The sequence below is a fragment of the Myodes glareolus genome, chromosome 13, assembly GCF_982192425.1.
Source record: "Myodes glareolus chromosome 13, mMyoGla1.1, whole genome shotgun sequence".
Lineage (NCBI taxonomy): Eukaryota > Metazoa > Chordata > Mammalia > Rodentia > Cricetidae > Myodes > Myodes glareolus.
Window position 1 is genome coordinate 14,309,403 of NC_142038.1, and position 7,694 is coordinate 14,317,096.

General features: G+C 45.6%; 1 long non-coding RNA gene across 1 annotated transcript; it reads left to right on the plus strand.

Moving 5' to 3' along the window:
• The first annotated feature begins 944 nt into the window (after window positions 1–944).
• Window positions 945–7,133, plus strand: LOC148119955 (uncharacterized). The gene is made up of 2 exons (XR_015734676.1): window positions 945–2,158; window positions 5,776–7,133. It is a non-coding gene; the product is annotated as an uncharacterized LOC148119955 (long non-coding RNA).
• The last annotated feature ends 561 nt before the right edge of the window (window positions 7,134–7,694 follow it).

Consider the following 7,694-nt stretch of genomic DNA (forward strand, 5'->3'; position numbering starts at 1 on the left):
AAGGAGGAGGTGATTCAGTAGCATAGTGGGTTTAGCAATCGTATCCCACCATTTCTTCACAGAGGTTCTCTTCTGAGGCCAAAATTTTCCCAATCCATTCCCTTCATATCTTAAACACACCCCCCTCTTCTCCAGGAACCTGTCCCTCCCATATCTGTTAAGTCATACTGCCCACTGCCCAGTTCCATTTCACTTCCTTCAGGGCAACTAGTCTTTTTGCTAAACCTTAACTTGTAATTTTTGCTTTTAATTTTAATACCTAGTCATGGCTTAACAGTAAAGCATTGAGATTTATATAGAAGGATAAAATAACTAAAAAAAGTATGAGTGGTGTCTTGCATCTTTTTTGATGTGTACATTCCTCCTGAGTTTGTCTTCTTGAGACAGCCCAGTCATTAGCTCAGAACATGGTTAAGTCACAAGCAGAATCAGCTCACTTGGTCTCAACTATGACTTGTGGGGCCCCTGCAGCAAGTTAGGGGTAGCTTCATCGGGAGAAGGAATGGTACCTCCTGCTGAGTTTGCAAAGTGCTAGAGCTTGAACACATCCCAGAGTTCATGTGTTGGAAACTTGATTCTCAATGAACCTGACAGTACTGTTAAGAGGTGAGAATTTAAGAGGCAGTTTGGCCCTCCCACATGAATTAATGCCATTTTTACAGCAGAGGGGGAGTTCCCCAAGGGAGTGGGTTCCTGGTAGAAGGATAAGTTCAGCTACTTTCCCTTCTTGCTCTTACCTTTACATCTGCTGCAAGACGCATCTTCTACATAGCGTGATACAGGCTTGCGTCTAGTGGGCTCCAGATTATAAGCTACGTAAGTTCCTGTTCATCGCAGATTGCATACCCTGTGATATTCTGTTATAATAGCACAGCACAGCCTGGCAAATGCCTTTGAATCTTCTCATTGTACCCAGATCTTCACTGCTTCTAACTGATGCCCTAACTTTGAAGGACCCCAATTCGCTTTAACCACAGTCATACCGTTCTTGCAAAGGATGAGCAAATAACAAACTTAGCTCAGGACCTCCTGGAATGCTGAACAAATAACAAGCTCCATAAAAGGCCTCCGCTGAGCAAAGATACCTACCTGAGGTTAGAGCAAGGACAGCCTTATCTGGCTGCAAAACAGGGAATTTATGAACTGGCCATAGAAACAAAGAAAGAGAAGATTGCGAGGCCTGAGTCACGTAGAAAGCGGGGCTCATCACGGATCAGGGGCTATGCTATCAGACATCTAGTCGCCAGCCAGAAAAGGGGAAGGCAGGATGAGAGGAACAATAAACCGCCAAGCAGTCCCCTCAATGTTATCTAGGTTAACAATTTACCACCCTGCATCTCGCTTCTGTAAACCTTGCTTTTTGCTCCCCTATAAAAACCCCTCACCCCCAACCTGCGGGGCGCAAAGTTCTCCGAGAGACCTTGTCGCCCACAGGTGCCTGTGTACCCCAAATAAACCTCTTGCATTTTGCATCCGGCTGCGTGCTTTCGACTGGTCTTTGGACATGGGGGTCTCTCCCGAGGGAAGACGCCCAGCGGGGAGTCTTTCATTTGGTGCATTGGCCGGGAAGTTGAGGCCCCTATCCCAGAGACCGCCGAATCACTGCTGGGAGGTGAGGTGAGCTGGCCAGCATTCTATGTTCTATGTTTTATGTTCTATGTTGTATGTCCTGCGTCGTTTGCGTCTGATTGTTGCGCTGCGAATTTGAATTTGTACGATTCAGCTGGGTCGATTTGTATTTGGCGGGCCTTGGAGAGGAGCTGACGAGCTCAGACTTTCCCCCCCGCACCCCGGGAGACGTCCCGCGGGAATTTGGGAGCTCGAATTTTCGGGCTCATTTGTCTGAACCCACGACCAGAGTCGGACTTTTGTCCGAGGTACGAGGTTCGTTTGTCTGAACCCACGGCCAGAGTCGGACTTTTGTCCGAGGTACGAGGTTCGTTTGGGGGGCCGAGGTGTCCGGAGCCTCTTTGTAATAGCCCCGTTTGAGCAGCGTGTTTGATTGTCAGTCTGTTCTATTGTGCAGCTTATGGTTTGTCTGTTTGTTTAAAGAATCAAAGTTAAGGTATCTGGAAGAAGGTACAAAAAGCAACGGGGAAGAAAAATCCCTTAAGTTCAGCGCAGGAGGAATTTGGAAAAACAGCAGAAAAAAAATGAGGTAACTGAAGGCGGGACTATGAGGACAATGGGGTACGGGAAACCACGGCTTCCGTCCCCTCTCCATCCACCTGCGTACCGGCTGATAAAGACTTGGGGCAGGAGTCTCGTAGGGAGGCGGGGTTTGATCGTGTCTGACAACTGTCTTCCCTGTTCTTAAAGAGCCACAGAGTTTTTGAGGTGATTCTCGCCTAATTTTGATGGGAGAGCTCTATGCCTGGCTCTCATATGTATGTTTGAAATACTGGGCAACCGTTGCAGTGGCTAACTGACACGGAGTTGGGCCAGGCGCGGTGGCGCACGCCTATGGTCCCGGCTGCTCGGGAGGGAGGTGCAGAACAGCACCGGAGAGTGCTGGCTCGTCCGGGAGGCGTGGCCATGCTAACCAGATGCTGGCGGGAATTTGCTGGAGTCCGCAGAGGCGTCTAGGAAAAGCCAGGTCACTGCTGCGGCTTGGGCGGGCTAAAGTGACTGACATCAGAGGCTATGTGTCCCGGCCTTCTGGCAGGGTTGCGGTTTTCGGAGGACCTTTTCTGCACCTGAGCACGGGCTGTGCGGAAAGTTGCGTTTCCATAGCAACATGGGCGGGCTCCCCGGGCAGGGCCATGCCTTTGTTTGAGCGCGCCACAGTGGGCCGTGCCTCAGGGGCGGAGCTGTCGAAGCCGCCGCCTTCTGCTGCTGGTTACCCGTATCCTAGGTAACAGAGGCGGACTTATCCTCAGGCAACGGATAAGATAAGATAAACAATGCTAGACTTAGAGGCTTTTTTTCATCTGAATAGCAGAGCTGAAGAGATGGCTCAGAGGTTAAGAGCACTGCCTTCCCTTCCAGAGGTTGTAAGTTCGATTCCCAGTGACTGTGTTATCTTAGGACTCCAGGCTGGGAACAGGAAAGCGGTTTTCTCATATTTTTAGAGCAATAATCTCATCTGTGCCAGATTTAAAACGGTTTAATTCTAAGGCCTGCTTTTATAGCACGGGCAAACAAGATTTGCTCTTTGAAACAGAGACTTATAGGTCTCTAAGTTCAAAACCAGCCTACTTCCAGTACTGATTGTGCTGAATTTTTACACTGAGATTTTTAATACTCTTAAATATTAATTTGGGAGGAGAGTTTTGTTTATGTTTTTCTAGGAATGCTGACATACATTTGGGTGCCAGCAAGACTGACAAGAGAAATAAAGAAAAAAAAGATGACCCAGTAGATGCTGAATGTCCTGCTGTGGAAGATTCATATGAAGGCAGCAGAGATGACCTTCAACCTCTTATCTCTTACTCTATTTTGCCTTTTCCTTCCTTAGGAATGGATGGGAACAGAGATATTCTTGGCATGCTGTGTCTAGGTGGAAGTGCTATATGTCTTTGATTGGTGTGCTACATGCCAGCTCAAATGAGGAGGGACAAGGTCTTTATGGCACAGGCCTTGACAGCCTTGAAATGTGTATCCTCACCCCAAGTTTGGCTCTCAGCCTTAAAGAGCTCTTTCAGATCCTATGGGTTATAACTATTATAAATATCTGTCATCATTTATAGGGGCTGGTTACAAATTATTGTCGGTTAATGTTAAAAAAATTGCTGGTCTCAAATGTTTCGTACTGGTATGTGCTGTTCTTGTTTAAAAATTATCATTGGTTAATGTTTTATTTTTTTTTAAAAAAAGAGCCTATCGCTGATCTCAAATGTTTCACACTGGTATAGGATTTTATATGCTGTTCTTGTATGCTGTTCTAGTTTAAAACATAGCCATATATCCCCACTGAGAAAAACCACAAGAAAGACTTTGGTAAGAGTTTTTATGTTGTCTAAAAGCAAGAGAAATTTTTGCTATGTTGTCTAAAGCAAGGAAAAATTTTGGTTAAAAAAATATGTAAACAGATGGGCCTTATCTAGGTCCCCATGTATGTTTTTAAGGTCAAACTTAAAGCAGGTAGGGAGCAGCTGACAGTCCATCACCGCAGGGCTCTGCCATCTATGTTTCTTGAGCATTTAAAGGAGGCAGAGAAAATGTTTCATAAATAAGAGACGGAGAAAGAGAAGCATGAGAGAGAAAAAAATGGAGGCAGAAGAAAGAGGACTGGAGGGATCACAGACAAAAGAGAAATTTGATAGAATTTTGGCCGCAATGGTAGGAGAGAAAGAAAAGATAGAACATAGACAGATAGGGAACCTGGGCAACAGAAGACCAAAGATGAACATGGACAGGCACCCCTTGGACAAAGGACGATGTGCTTATTGCAAAGAAAAAGAACATTGGGCAAGAAATTGCCCAAAGAAGAAAGGAAGGGACTCTAAGGTACTGACCCTAGCAAAAAATGATTAGAGGGGAGAGAATAAAAGACTTTAATAATTGGAGCAACTGGATAGAAACAGTATCTGTGGACCACCTCACGAACTGTAGATTTGGGGAGAGGACAAATGACTCATTCCTTCCTGGCTATCCCCGAGCGTCCTATCTTTATTAGAAGGAGACTTGCTAATGAAGCTGAAGGCCCAGATCGGGTTTACTCAAACCAGGCTGGAGATGATTAAAGCCTTTTGTTGACTGAACCAGTGACCTTCGCTCCCCCTGCTGTCCTCCATCCCGCTACCCTACTGCCTGAGACTGATGACATCTCGTCTACTCATCAATGCGCTGAGAAGCTGGCACCAGAAATGATCTGAAGGATCAGCCGTGGCCTGAAAGTCCGAGCTGGTGTACAGATGGCAGCTGTTTCGTGATTGAAGGTAAGCGGAAGGCGGGGACAGCAATGGTGGATGGGAAGCAAATGGCCTGGGCATAGCCTCCCTGAAGGACGTTGGCACAAAAAGCCGGACTTGCTGCTTGGATACGAATGACAGAGGGAGAAGTCTCAGCATCTACACTGGCAGCAGGTATGCTTTTGCCACTGCTCATATTCATGGAGCAATATACAGAACATCTGCAGGAAAAGACATATACTTGGCCAAGACACCAAAAAGCTTGAGATGCTGTGGCTGAAAGAAAATCAGACGACAGACTCTCTGTCTTGGCAGAAGAAGTAGTCAAAAACTGCAAGGACTGTGCTATGATTAATGCAGGACACTCCATATATGCTCCTGGGAAGAGGCTCAGGGGCGATTGGCCTGGAGCCTATTGGAAAGTATATTTTGCAGAAATTAAGCCAGCCAGATATGGCAACAAGTACTTATTAGTTTTTATAGATACCTTTTCAGGCTGGGTAGAAGCTTTCCCTACCAGGACTGAGACAGCCAATGCGGTGGCTAAGAAGATCAAAGAAGAAATCTTCCCAAGGTTTGGGATACCCAAGGTAATTGGATCTGATAATGGACCTGCATTTGTTGCCCAGGTAAGTCAGGGACTGGCCGCCCAATTGGGGATCTATTGGAAATTACATTGTGCTTACCGACCCCAGAGTCAGGACAGATAGAAAGGATAAATAGAATTCTAAAAGAGACCTGCGGAAATGACTGGACAGCCCTCCTTCCCTTTTGCCCTGTTCCAGGTTTGGAATACCCCAGGGGCGATTTAAACTCATCCCCTATGAGATCCTATGTGGAGAACTACCACTGCTCACTGAGTTGGATAAAATGTGTAATCCTGATGTTACTCTTTCTAGACCTTTATTTTCCCTGTCTAAAGGTCCTTGAAATGGAGAGACATCAGATCTGAAAACAACTGAAAGAAGTATGCATCTCTGCCTGGATCCACGCCCCCCACATGAAGCGAGCTCCTGAACTACCCAAACTACAGTATCCGAGGCTTTTGACAAAGCTACCAGTCAAAAGGCTTGGGTTTAGAGGACTAATCATAGACAGACTTTTACTGAGGTTATGTAATGAGACTCTAAAGGGCCCTAAGACTCCTGACACTTGGTACTTGGTTCCTGGTTTAGATAGATGATGGGTTTGTAGTACAGGTTTGATGCCTTGCATGTCAATGTTAATTTTTGAAGTTACCAAAGATTACTATGTGCTTGCACAACTGGTATGAGTTTGACAGGCACCCATCTCGCTTTCGACGAGAACCTATTTCTCTGACACTAGCAGTAATCCTGGGCCTTAGAGAAGCTGCCGGTGTTGGGACAGGTACCGCTGCCCTAATGCAGGCCCCTCAGTACTTCAATGTATTAAGATTTGAGGGCTTTAGAACAATCTGTTTCCAAACTCGAAGAGTCATTGACTTCCCTCTCAGAAATGGTCTTACAGGATAGAAGGAAATTAGATTTGTTATTCTTAAAGGATGGAGGATTATGCGAATAGATCTCCCTGGATGACTACTTTGATATCCTCCCTTATGGGACCACTCCTAACTTTGCTTCTGCTACTAATATTGCCTTTATTAGAAAAAGAACAGGTGCTGTTCAGGTTTTGATGTTGCACCTCCAACACAATGTTTTTTTAGGGTCAAGAGGATACTGAAATCTAGTTCTATGGTTAGAACTAGGCACTAAAAAAAAAAAAAAAAATTGGGGAATGAAGGACCCCAATTCGCTTTAACCACAGTCATACCGTTCTTGCAAAGGATGAGCAAATAACAAACTTAGCTCAGGACCTCCTGGAATGCTGAACAAATAACAAGCTCCATAAAAGGCCTCCGCTGAGCAAAGATACCTACCTGAGGTTAGAGCAAGGACAGCCTTATCTGGCTGCAAAACAGGGAATTTATGAACTGGCCATAGAAACAAAGAAAGAGAAGATTGCGAGGCCTGAGTCACGTAGAAAGCGGGGCTCATCACGGATCAGGGGCTATGCTATCAGACATCTAGTCGCCAGCCAGAAAAGGGGAAGGCAGGATGAGAGGAACAATAAACCGCCAAGCAGTCCCCTCAATGTTATCTAGGTTAACAATTTACCACCCTGCATCTCGCTTCTGTAAACCTTGCTTTTTGCTCCCCTATAAAAACCCCTCACCCCCAACCTGCGGGGCGCAAAGTTCTCCGAGAGACCTTGTCGCCCACAGGTGCCTGTGTACCCCAAATAAACCTCTTGCATTTTGCATCCGGCTGCGTGCTTTCGACTGGTCTTTGGACATGGGGGTCTCTCCCGAGGGAAGACGCCCAGCGGGGAGTCTTTCAACTTTTACCCAACAGTGAATGAATAAAAGAATGAATGTATGTAATTTCCTTTTTTTGTTATGATTTAGTGTTTTTTTTCTTTTTTCTTTTGAACATGAAGTTGGGTGTATAAGGATGTGGGGAGGACCAGGGAGGACCCAGGGAGAGCTCATAATAAAAATATATTCTATGAAAATTGTTTAAAATAAAATTTAATTAACTAATTAATTAATTGAAGAGTAGACCTGCTGTCAAGCTTACACACACATACATGCACACATGTATGTACCCTGTCACTTGTATTTTAATAAAACACTGATTGGTCAATAGCCAGGCAGGAAGTAGAGGCCGGGTGACTAGGCAGGAAGTAGAGGCAGGGTGATCAGAACAGGAGAATTCTGGGAAGGGGAAAGATGCAGCCTGCAGTCGTCACCCAGATGCAGAGGAAGCAAGATGAGAATGCCTTACTGATAAAGGTACCAAGCCACATGGCTAACACAGACAA